The sequence below is a fragment of the Sceloporus occidentalis genome, unplaced genomic scaffold, assembly GCF_023333645.1.
Source record: "Sceloporus occidentalis isolate IW3139 unplaced genomic scaffold, rSceOcc1.0.p SCAF_45, whole genome shotgun sequence".
Taxonomy (NCBI): domain Eukaryota; kingdom Metazoa; phylum Chordata; class Lepidosauria; order Squamata; family Phrynosomatidae; genus Sceloporus; species Sceloporus occidentalis.
Genome location: NW_028317025.1, coordinates 5,697,859 through 5,710,249, shown reverse-complemented (window position 1 = coordinate 5,710,249; position 12,391 = coordinate 5,697,859).

The window sequence follows — 12,391 nt, the reverse complement described above, 5'->3', positions numbered from 1 at the left end:
TTACCTGTGGCAAGATCATTGAGAATCTGGTTAAGCCAGCTGTCTAAGGATTTGCAAGATAATGTACCCAGAGAGGAAATTCTTCAAAAAATTCCCATCATGAAGACTGCAGCTGAATTCGCGTGTGATGCCCCTAGATATCTAGATATGTTACGCTTTTCTTCTAAGAACATGGCCGTCATCAACTCCATAAGAAGAACCTTATGGATAAAAAATTGGACAGGAGATATTTCTTCAAAAAATTATTTCTGTTCATTGCCATTTTCTCCTGAATCGCTTTTCGGGCCAAAGCTTAAAGAAATTTTGAAAGAGCTGAACGAAGATAAGGGGGCACATTTTCCTCGTCCTCCTAGGAAGGATAACTACAATTTCAAACAAAGGCTCCGAGGCTCTCCTAAGATCAGAAGTAACCCTCAGAAATCAGTGGGGTTCAAGAACTTCAGACAAAAGGCATATAATCCTCAAGCTTCCACTTCAAAAAGGAAACCACCATAAAAGAAATCTGATTTATGACGCCAGATTACCACCTGTCCAGGTTGGGGGTCGATTAAAACTTTTTTTTTTTTTTCAGGAATGGCACAGAACCACTCAAGACAGGTGGGTTCGCTCAATTATTCGGAACAGCTATTCCATCGAGTTGAAAGAAATGCCAAAAGACAAGTTTGTCCTGAACTATACGAACAATCCCCAATTACCTCCATTAGTACAGGAATTCCTTCACAAGGGCGCCTTGGAGTGGGTCCCCCAGGATCAAACATCCTCCATATACCGCCACAAGTCTGTCAAGATCTAATGTGGTGGCTAGAACCAGGACGTCTAGCAACAGGAAGATCACTACTACACGTAAAAAAAGTGGTAGTAACAACCGGTGCTTCACAAACAGGTTGGGGTGCCCACGTCTATCAAAAATGGCTACAAGGTTCCTGGTCCTCAACAGAAAGATGGTTATCGTCAAACGTAAGAGAACTAAGAGCTGTCAGACTAGCTCTTTTCCAATTGAAATCTTGTCTGATGGGGAAAGAAGTGTTAGTGAGGTCAGACAACCTCCCTACGGTATTTTATCTCAACAAGCAAGGAGGGGCGAAGTCTCCACTGTTGATGAAAGAATGCAAGTTGATTTTCAACTGGGCGGAAGCCAATCTCCAGAGTCTCTCGGCTGTTCATATCAAAGGCACTTTAAACATAAAAGCAGGCACCCTCAGCCGTCATGTCATACACCCAGCAGAGTGGTCACTGAACACCATTATTATCTGTTGAAAAATCTTGAAGTTCGGTCACCCAGAAATAGACGTTTTTGCTTCCAGAGACAACAGGAAGCTGAACCTATTCTGTTCCCTCAACAAGGATCATTGTCCATTTCACCTCGATGGTCTGGCCATAAGATGGGAGAAGACATTTGTTTACGCATTTCCTCCATCAGCACTGATCCAAAGGACCTTGGAGAAGGTGAAAAGGGAGAAACTGAAAGCCATCTTAATTCTCCCTTATTGGCCAAGACGGGCATGGTTCACTTTGGCAACACAGCTAGCCAACAACAAAAAATAATAAAATACTGATCGGGGTTTGCTATAAGCCACCAAATATAATGGAAGCAGCAGAAGATCAATTATTAAAGCAAATAAACAAGGCAGCTAATCACAATGAGGTGGTTATTATGGGGGACTTTAACTATCCCGACATAAACTGGGAAACCGAGACCTGTGAATCTCATAAAGGAAACCGGTTTCTGACTATAAGTAAGGATAATTATCTGTCCCAAATGGTACAGGACCCGACCAGAGGGGGCGCCCTACTGGACTTAATATTAACCAACAGACCTGACAGAGTAACTAATGTGCAGGTCAGGGGACATCTAGGAAATAGTGATCACAATATGATGCATTATAACTTGTCCTTCAATAAGGGAACTCTTAGAGGAGCCACAAGAACTATGCACTTTAGGAGGGCAAAGTTTGATCAACTAAGAGAAGCCCTTAACACTGTAAATTGGGAAAATGTCCTCAAAAACAAGAGTACAGACGCTCAATGGGAGATTTTTAAGAATATCTTAAATTCTCACTGTGAAAGGTACATACCGTATGGGAATAAAAGAGTCAGGAACAAGAGAAAACCAATGTGGATAAATAAAAATGTAAAGGGGGCAATAAATGGCAAAAAAAAAGGCATTTAAGCTACTAAAACAGGAAGGCAGTGAGGAAGCACTAAAAAGCTATCGGGAAAAAAATAAAATATGTAAAAATCAGATAAAAGCAGCAAAATTGGAGACAGAAAGACTCATTGCCAAAGAGAGTAAAACAAACCCCAAAATGTTCTTTAACTATATAAATAGTAAAAAGGTTAACAATGAAAGCGTTGGCCCCTTAAAAAGTAATGAGGGAGAAGTTATAGACGGGGATCAGGAAAAAGCTAATCTATTAAATATATTCTTCTCTGCTGTATTCACAGAGGAAAATGAAATGCCAGGTAATATACAGCAGGATGAGATAAATGCCCCAGTACATGTCGCCTGTCTAACCCAGGAAGAAGTGCAGTGCCGCCTAAAAAAAATCAAAATAGACAAATCACCAGGTCCAGATGGCATTCACCCCCGCGTTCTAAGGGAGTTAAGTAATGTAATAGACAGACCCCTATTTCTAATATTCAAGGACTCTATAGTGACAGGGTCTGTTCCCCAGGACTGGCGCATAGCAAATGTTGTGCCAATATTCAAAAAGGGGACAAAAAGTGACCCGGGGAATTATAGGCCTGTTAGTTTAACTTCTGTTGTGTGTAAACTGTTTGAGGGTTTCCTAAGAGATGCTATTTTGGAGTATCTCAATGAAAATAAGTGTATGACTCCATATCAGCATGGGTTTAACAAGGGATCGGTCCTGTCAAACTAACCTGATCAGCTTTTATGAGGAGGTGAGCTCAAGACTGGATCGGGGTGAATCGCTGGATGTCGTATATCTTGATTTTTCCAAAGCATTTGATACGGTGCCACATAAAAGGCTCGTACATAAAATGAGAATGCTTGGGCTGGGGGAGAATGTGTGTATGTGGGTAAGTAACTGGCTCAGTGATAGGAAACAGAGGGTGGTTATTAATGGTACATACTCTGAGTGGGTGACTGTTGCTAGTGGGGTACCACAGGGGTCAGTTTGGGGTCCTATTCTTTTTAATATATTTATTAATGACCTTGTAGAGGGATTGCATAGTAAAGTATCAATCTTTGCAGACGATACTAAGCTCTGTAACGTGGTTAACACAATAGAGGACAGCGCACGATTACAAATGGATCTGCATAGGTTGGAGGCTTGGGCTGGGATGTGGCAGATGAGGTTCAACACAGATAAATGTAAGGTTATGCACATGGGGAAGAAAAATCCAGGCTGGGAATATGTATTAAATGGGAAAACACTGGGGACGACTGACATGGAAAAGGACTTAGGAGTTTTAGTTAACAGTAAATTTACCTGTAGCGACCAGTGTCAGGCAGCTGCTGCTAAGGCAAATAAAATCATGGGGTGCATCAAAAGGGGCATAGATGCCCACGACAAGGAAATAATTCTACCCCTGTACAAGTCACTAGTCAGACCACACATGGAATACTGTGTACAGTACTGGGCACCAGTGTACAAGAAAGATATAGTGGAGCTGGAGAGGGTTCAAAGACGGGCAACCAGAGTAATAAGGGGAATGGGAGGACTACAGTACCCAGAAAGATTATCAGAATTGGGGTTATTTAGTTTGGAAAAAAGACGGCTTAGGGGGGACTTAATAACTATGTATAAATATATAAGGGGACAGTACAGAGATCACTCCCAGGACCTATTTATACCCAGGACTGTATCTATAACAAGGGGACATCCTCTACGGCTGGAGGAAAGAAGGTTTCTACACCAGCACAGACGGGGGTTCTTTACAGTAAGAGCGGTGAGATTATGGAACTCTCTGCCAGAGGAAGTGGTGATGGTAAACTCAATAAAAGAGTTCAAAAGGAGCCTGGACGTGTTTCTTGAAAGCAATAATATTACAAGTTATGGATATTAGATTAATAGGGACAGAACGTTGATCCAGGGATTTATTCTGATTGCCATATTTGGAGTCGGGAAGGAATTTTCCCCCTGGTATGGGGCAATTGGCATCTGCTTCATAAGGGTTTTTTGCCTTCCTCTGGATCAACACAGTAGGGACACAATATGTATATAGGTTGAACTTGATGGACTTTGGTCTTTTTTCAACCTTATGAACTATGTTACTATGTTACTATGTAATGTCTGGATTCTTCCCGAAATTCCAGACCTCCTCAAACCAAGAGGAATGCTGCATCAAAATCTTCAGGCCCTAAACTTAGCGGCATGGAAAGTGTCTTAGAATCGCTTAGACAAGAAGGTCTTCCAGATAATCTGGGATATGTTTCGAGCTTCATATTTGGATAAAGAAGTCAATCTTCAAATGATTCTTTGTTTCCTGCAAGCCGGCCTTGAAAAAGGTTTAAAAGCTTTTACTTTGTGTTCAGTTTCCTGCAATTAAGCATTTTCTGATGGGGAAATTCACAGGTCACCCGGTAATAAAGAAATGTCTCAAAGGTGTGAAGAATATTACACCTGCAGTATCTAGACCAGGGGTGTCCAAGTTTTTTCTGCAGTGGGCCACTTCATCAGAATTGTATACGTGCGAGGGCCGCACTCATTTTTCACTGAGAGAAAATATGGCCTTTAATAAAATATGTAGATTAAAATAAAGTAAATGACACAAAACCTTTACTTTTCCTCTCACTGATTTCTGGGATTTCTGGGCCTACAAATTCAGGATTCTGGCTAAGTAAAAATAAAATAGTTCTATTTATTTTAGGGATGCACTAAAATGAAAATTCTGGACCAAAACCGAAAATTCAGGGTTCACTTAGCCGAAACTGAAAATGACCCCCCCCACACACTTTTAATAAAAGTAAGTTACACACCAAAATTGTACAAAAAAATTATATATTATGATTGTTAACAGCAATCTCAGGCATACCCAGATTCCAGCATGTACTGGTTGGCTGGGCATTGTATTTTTTGTCCAATTTTTGGGTGTAACCACACTTTTATTAAAAGTAACACAACAATAGGACTTGGCATGATAGGAGTGTGATTGCTAACAGCAAACACACTCTTTTTATACCCAGGCAACCAGTGAATGCTGGAACCTAGGCATGATGGGACTGTGATTGCAGTTAGCAGATTGCTGTTAGCAATCACACTCCTATCATCCCAAGTCAGCCAATACATGCTGGTACAGGGTGGCTGTAAGTGCAGACCCCATACTGCTGGCAGCATCACTACACAAGGGGGGCAGCTAGCCAGGTTTCAGCATGTACTGGTTGACTTGGCATGATAGGAGTGTGATTGCTAACAGCAAACACACTCTTTTTATACCCAGGCAACCAGTAAATGCTGGAACCTAGGCATGATGGGACTGTGATTGCTGTTAGCAGATTGCTGTTAGCTGTTAGAAATCACACTCCTATCATCCCAAGTCAGCCAATACATGCTGGTACAGTATGGGGTCTGTAAGTGCAGACCCCATACTGCTGGCAGCATCAATACACAAGGGGGGCAGCTAGCCAGGTTTCAGCATGTACTGGCTGACTTGGCATGATAGGAGTGTGATTGCTAACAGCAATCACAGTCCCATCATGCCTAGGTTCCAGCACTTACACATCCATGCTATCACACACACAAATTCATTCATTCACAGATTCATTCCCTCAATCAGACATACTCATTCACACAACCTCCCCCACCCCCTTACCTGCTCTACAGCTCTCAATGCCGATCACAGACTTTAGCAGGGGGCGTGGCCTCCCTCGTTCTCCCCACAGAGGAAGCAGGACTGGAGCAGAGAATAGCCCCTCCCACAAGTAAGCAGCAGGGCTCTTGTGATCCTGGCTGCCGATCTCACGCGGGCCGCACCTCGAGGTTCCGCGGGCCGCATGTTGGACGCCCCTGATCTAGACCCATACCATCATGGGATTTACCTACAGTCCTCAAACATATTTCCCTACCTCCGTTTGAACCAATCCAGGATATTGACATAAAATTCTTATCATGGACAACAGCCTTTTTGGTCGTCATTGCCTCCACCAGATGGATCAGTGAGATACAATCTCTCTCCTGTAAAGAACCATATCTGAGGGATGTGGGAACCGCTCTATGCTTGAGAACCCTACCTGATTTCATTCCCAAAATAAACAAACCAGATAATCTCAACCAAGAAATCATTCTTCCATCTCTTCCGTTATCAGATAATTCTGAAGAACCCTCTCCGTTGGACGTTAGGAGAGCAGTCTTATGTTATCTAGACAGGTCTCAAGCTTTTAGAAAATCTGAGAATCTCTTCCTTCAATTTGTTGGAAGAAACATGGGTCAAAAGGCCGCAAAAGCAACCATATCCAATTGGATTAAAAATGCTATAATCTTCTCATTTTCACAGGAAGGCATGGAGCCCCCGCAGGGTTTGAAAGCACACTCCACGAGAGCTACATCTGCTTCATGGGCCGAAGCATGCCAAGTGCCTTTGCAGGAGATCTGTAGAGCTGCAACATGGAAATCTCCATCTACTTTTGCTAAACATTACCGTTTGGATTTGTCTCAGAGCTCAGCCTTAGGCAAAAAAGTGCTCAAAAAGGCAAGCGATTACTATAGACCCTCCCTTTAAGTTCTGCTACTTAGATCCCATACTGTGCTGCCGTAGCACGACCAGGAATGTACGAAATTTTCCTTGCTTACCTCGGAAATTTCAGTTCCTCTAGTCCGTAGGCAGCACAGGGATCCCACCCAATAAATTTTTCTTTGATGCATACGAACTCAGTGTATGTCTGTTCTTGGGGCCTTAAATAGATTGCTCATTAATTATGCTAATTGGACTCTTCTGCCTTGTTCCTGGGAACGAAACTTAACCCATACTGTGCTGCCTACGGACTACAGGAACTGAAATTTCCGCGGTAAGCAAGGAAAATTTCGTACGTTATTAAAAATAAGAGGTACATTTCTTATATTTATTTTATTATATTATAAAAGTTGTCTTATCTTATTTATTTTTACTTACATTTGCATACTTAACCACAAGGGCATACTTATTTTCCAAAGTTGACGGTATTCAAACAACGGGACTGTAGGGAAATTTGGAACTGTTGGAAGGTATTTGTTAGAAGAAAGAGGGCCTAATATTATCTTAGGGTTATAGGGTGACAAGGAAAATAAATAAATATATTAACAAAAATAGGTTTAAAAAAAAAAAAAATTTAAAAAAAGAAAACAATTTAAACCACACAAAATTAGAGTAAATTTCTCTTCAGTGCCACTGCTGAAAAACTATGTACAACTGCACTGTGCTGTTGTGTGCAATCTGCAAAAGTGCTCAAGTTATTTAAAAATTAGTTAACTAAAGCCACTAAATCGGGGTGTCCAAGTTTTTTCTGCAGTGGGCCACTTCATCAGAATTGTATACGTGCGAGGGCTGCACTCATTTTTCACTGTGAGAAAATATGGCCTTTAATAAAGTATGCAGATTAAAATAAAGTAAATGACACTAAACCTTTACTTTTCCTCTCACTGATTTCTGGGCCTAGAAAGTTTTGTGACAAAAAATTCAGGATTCTGGATAAGTAAAAATGAAATAGTTAGACTAATTAATTAATCAGTAATTAGACTAGATCTAACAAAATTTTGTCTGATCAAACCTGATCTAACGCGGAGATATCATAATCAGTAATTAATAATAAGGGATTTCTTATATTAATATAATTAATAATCCAATTAATTATCAACTTCTAGCTTAAGTTTAAAGGTAGTAGTGGACTGGTTAATCTTTATGTGGGATAACTTAACTCTTCTACCTGACAGACTTTGTCAAGCAAAAAAAGCTAATATATTAACCCCTTCCGGACCGGGACGTACCTGGTACTTCCTGGTCATACGTCACCACCAGACCGGCATGTACCAGGTACGTCATCCCCAAAAACCGCCCCCACATCGCCACAATCGTGGTGATTGCAGGGGCGTTGCTGCTGCTGTCTGCCCAGGAGTCTGGGCAGACCAGCATAGCCACTCCAAGCCCACCCCCGAGCCTGTGATCACTCCCACGGAGTGATTCTGTAGGCTGAAAACGCGATTGCAGAAAAAGCTTCAGTAAAGGGTGTTGAGTGCTGACACAACATCCCCCTGATGCCTGATTGCTCCATGAGAGCGACAGTGCAGCGTTAACCCCTTCAATGCCGCATTTTAGGGGTTAATTCTTGTTTTGTACGAGGCTTTGCTGCTGGTGGTCTGCCTGGATGCCCAGGCAGACCAGCAACAGCAAAAACTAGCCCCCACAAGCCCTTTGATGACTCCTGTAGGCATGGAAGCCTGCAGGAGTCATCAAAGAGACTCCCTGCAATGGCTGGTCTATAGACCAGCAATTGCGTCCCAGCTGCCAGAAGCAGTTCAGGGACAGGGGGAGAGGGTTCTTCAATCTCCACATGAGTGTGGAGACCAGCCCCAACCCTCCCCTGCTGCCTGATCACTCCATGAGAGTGATGGTGCAGCGTTAACTCCTTCAATGCCGCGATGTGTATGACACAATTTTTTTTCATTTTTTCCCCACTTATTCCAGTTTATTTCAAACAAAACAATGTACTACCCAGCTTAATATGGTTTCAAATGAAAGCCCTACTAAAAAAGTCCTGCTAAAAAAAAAATAAATATATGATTTGTGTGGGTGAACTAATTGATAAGAGAGAAATTACAATAAAAAAGCCATAGCAAAAACACAAAAACGGCTCCGGTCCTTTAGCGACACATTAGTATCAAAATCCCAGTCCTGAAGGGGTTAATATAGCTAATTTTAATTATTAAGCTAGCTAAAATGAATTATAATAATATTCTTTTTAAATATTAATGATTTTAGATTACACACTAATAGTTGTCTACACTAGTATACTATGACAATATTATTACCGTATTTGCTCGATTATACGACGACCCCCCAAAATCTGAATATTAATTTAGGAAAAAAAGCCTGAATATAAGACGACCCTATAGGAAAAAAGTTTTACCAGTAAATGTTAATTCATGTAAACTATCTAAACTATTTTTTTTAATAAAAGCTATGATTGAGAAAAATATTTTGTTTTTAATTCCTTTTATTTTCCAACCTGCCCCCAGTTATGCACTTCTGCCCCCAGGCTTGTCACTCTGCCCCATAAATGCCTTAAACCCCTATATGCCACTGTGCCTCATGATATGCCTTTTAACCCTCTAAATGCCACTGTGCCCCATGATATGCCTTTTAACCCTCTACATGCCACTGTGCCCCATGATATGCCTTTTGACCCCCTATGTGCCACTCTGCCTCCAGAAATGCCTTATACATCCCTATATGCCACTCTGCCCCATAATATGCCTTTTAACCCCCTAAATGCCAGACTGGCATATAGGTTAAAAGGCATATTATGGGGCAGAGTGGCAGAGTGGCGTATACAGGGTTAAAAGGCATTTCTGGAGGCAGAGTGGCATTAAGGGGGTTAAAAGGCATATCATAGAGCACTCTGCCTACAGAAATGCCTTATGCCCCCCATTTAACACCACCCCCCCCAAAAAAAAAATCTTACCGGTGCTTCTGACTCCCAGTGTGTTGTCCGGGCAGCGCATAGACGTCTACACGCTCCCCCGGCTAAACACAGGTAAGTTGGGGGGGGGGAGACAGGAGGATCCAGGCTTGCAGATCCTGGCTGTCTGCTGGAGATAATCCCCTCAGCAAGTGATGGGATGATATACTGCTGGGGGTAGCAACAGAAGTCCTTACAAACCCAGGGCCCATAGTCAATAGAGAGGAGGCTGGCAGTCGGGCCTCTCCAGTGGCCCCAGTGATGGAGGGTCCCATCACACCGAAGTTACATGTCTCCGTGGCTGAAGGAGAGCATTCCTTTTCCAAGCTAAAGCTTATAAAGTCAGCGTTAAGTTCCTCAATGCAAGAACGTCTTAACACCCTAACAATAATGTGCATTGAGAGTGCCATTTTGAGGCAAATTGATTTTGAAGACATCATTAATGAGTTTGCAAAACAGAAAGAAAGAAAAAAAAATGTAAAACTTGTTGGATCCCCAATAACATTTTGTCAACGAATTTCATCATCGATTAATCGAATCGATTTTTATCGATTATAAAAAGAGGGGTTTTTTTTCAGAGCAAATGCTCTGAAAAACTCCTCTCCTTATAATAATCCGATCTCAAACAGAGATCGGATTATAACACCGGAATCCAGATCCCAGAAGGGTGTATGGGAGCCAACCTCCCATACACCACTGTGGCTCCTCCCCCCCAGAGAGGATGATTTTCTGTCAGCCTGTGAGTGTCCGTTACTGCACTTCACTTACACTGTGGCTTCTATGAAGCTGCAGTGAAAGTCCTTGTCTAGTGAAGATCCGTTGCTGACAGGAGGCAGAGTGGAGTATGGGAGGGGGAGGAGGCAGAGTGGAGTATAGGAGGGGGAGGAGCCAGAGTGGAGTATGGGAGGGGGGGCCAGAGTTGTATGGGAGAGGGGAGGGGCCAGAGTGGTGTATGGGAGAGGGGAGGGGCCAGAGTGGTGTATGGGAGGGGGGAGGAGGCAGAGTGGAGTGTCTATCCACAGTTCAGATATGTTTGCTGTAGGGCTGCAACTAACGATTATTTTAATAATCGATTAGTTGGCCGATTATTTTTTCGATTAATCGATTAATCGGATAAAAAAAACAATATGCAAATTTTTTGTTTATTTAAAATAATTTAATGAACTGGATGTTAAAAAACAACTTAAAATTTACATTAACATTCTTATTTTGTTATGATGTAATAAAAAAACAATATTTTCAAAGTACAAGAACCCAAACACAATATTTATGAAACAAAATAACCCCAAACATTCTGAAAAGAGGTGGACTATTACTGTTCAAGAAACTTTGCCCCAGCCCTGGCACTTTGCACCCAGCACTTTGCACCCAGCACTTTGCACCCAGCACTTTGCACCCAGCACTTTGCACCCAGCCCTGGCACTTTGCACCCAGCACTTTGCACCCAGCCCTGGCACTTTGCACCCAGCACTTTGCACCCAGCCCTGGCACTTTGCACCCAGCACTTTGCACCCAGCCCTGGCACTTTGCACCCAGCACTTTGCACCCAGCACTTTGCACCCAGCCCTGGCACTTTGCACGCAGAACTTTGCACCCAGAACTTTGCACCCAGCCCTGGCACTTTGCACCCAGCCCTGGCACTTTGCACCCAGCACTTTGCACCCAGCCCTGGCACTTTGCACCCAGCACTGGCACTTTGCACACAGCCCTGGCACTTTGCACCCAGCACTTTGCACTGTGCCCCTGCACCCAGTCTCCAACTCTGCCCTGCACCCAGCCCTGCCCCCACATTCTGCCCTGCCCCCACACTCACACCCTGCACCCACTCTGCCCTGCACTCACACCCTGCCCTGCATCCCCACCCCCACTCTGCCCTGCACCCAGTCTCCCACTCTGCCCTGCACCCCCACCCCCACTCTGCACCCAGTCTCCTGCCCTGCCCCCACACTCACACCCTGCCCTGCATCCCCACCCCCACTCTGCCCTGCACTCAGTCTCCTACCCTGGCCTGCCCCCCCACCCCCACTCTGCCCTGCATCCCCTGAAACCCCGAACCGCTCTGTGCGAATGGAGCCACTCGCACAGAGCGAATCGCTCTGTGCGAACGGAGCCACTCGCACAGAGCGATTCGCACAGACATGAAGAATACTTACCTCCGGAACGCGTCACATCCGTCACGCAACTAAAAGAAGGCGGAGAGTGCAGAGCGTGTAGCGGAAGCGGGGAACGCTCGCGGAGGTAAGTAAAAGGAGCCGAGTGCTCCAACAACGAATCGATCACTCGATTAATCGATAACGGAAATCGTCGACAACGATTTCCGTTATCGATTATTATCGATTTTATCGATTCGTTGTTTCAGCCCTAGTTTGCTGGAATCATTTGTTTAATGGTATTAGTCAGTTGTATCCCTAAATACTCTATATATAGTGCATTTTCCAGAGAAAATCATACTGTTGTTTCAGAGTATTTACAGTACTTTGTGGGAGATTTAACGTCATAGCTTGAGTTTTTTAGTGTTCATTTTATGGTATGATATTTTACTATAGTTCTCTAATATATTAAATAATGAAGGGATAGATTTTTGAGATTCAGTTATGGTTAAAAAAATATAATCTGCAAATAAATTTTAATGTATTCTGTTCAGGTATGGGAAAACCTGCTACATACATACAATGCCAATACATGTAATATCGGGGACATAATATCTTGTTCCATTTGAGATAATAATGTCCTTGGAAACAAATCCTTCATTTAAAACATTTGCTATTGGGGAAG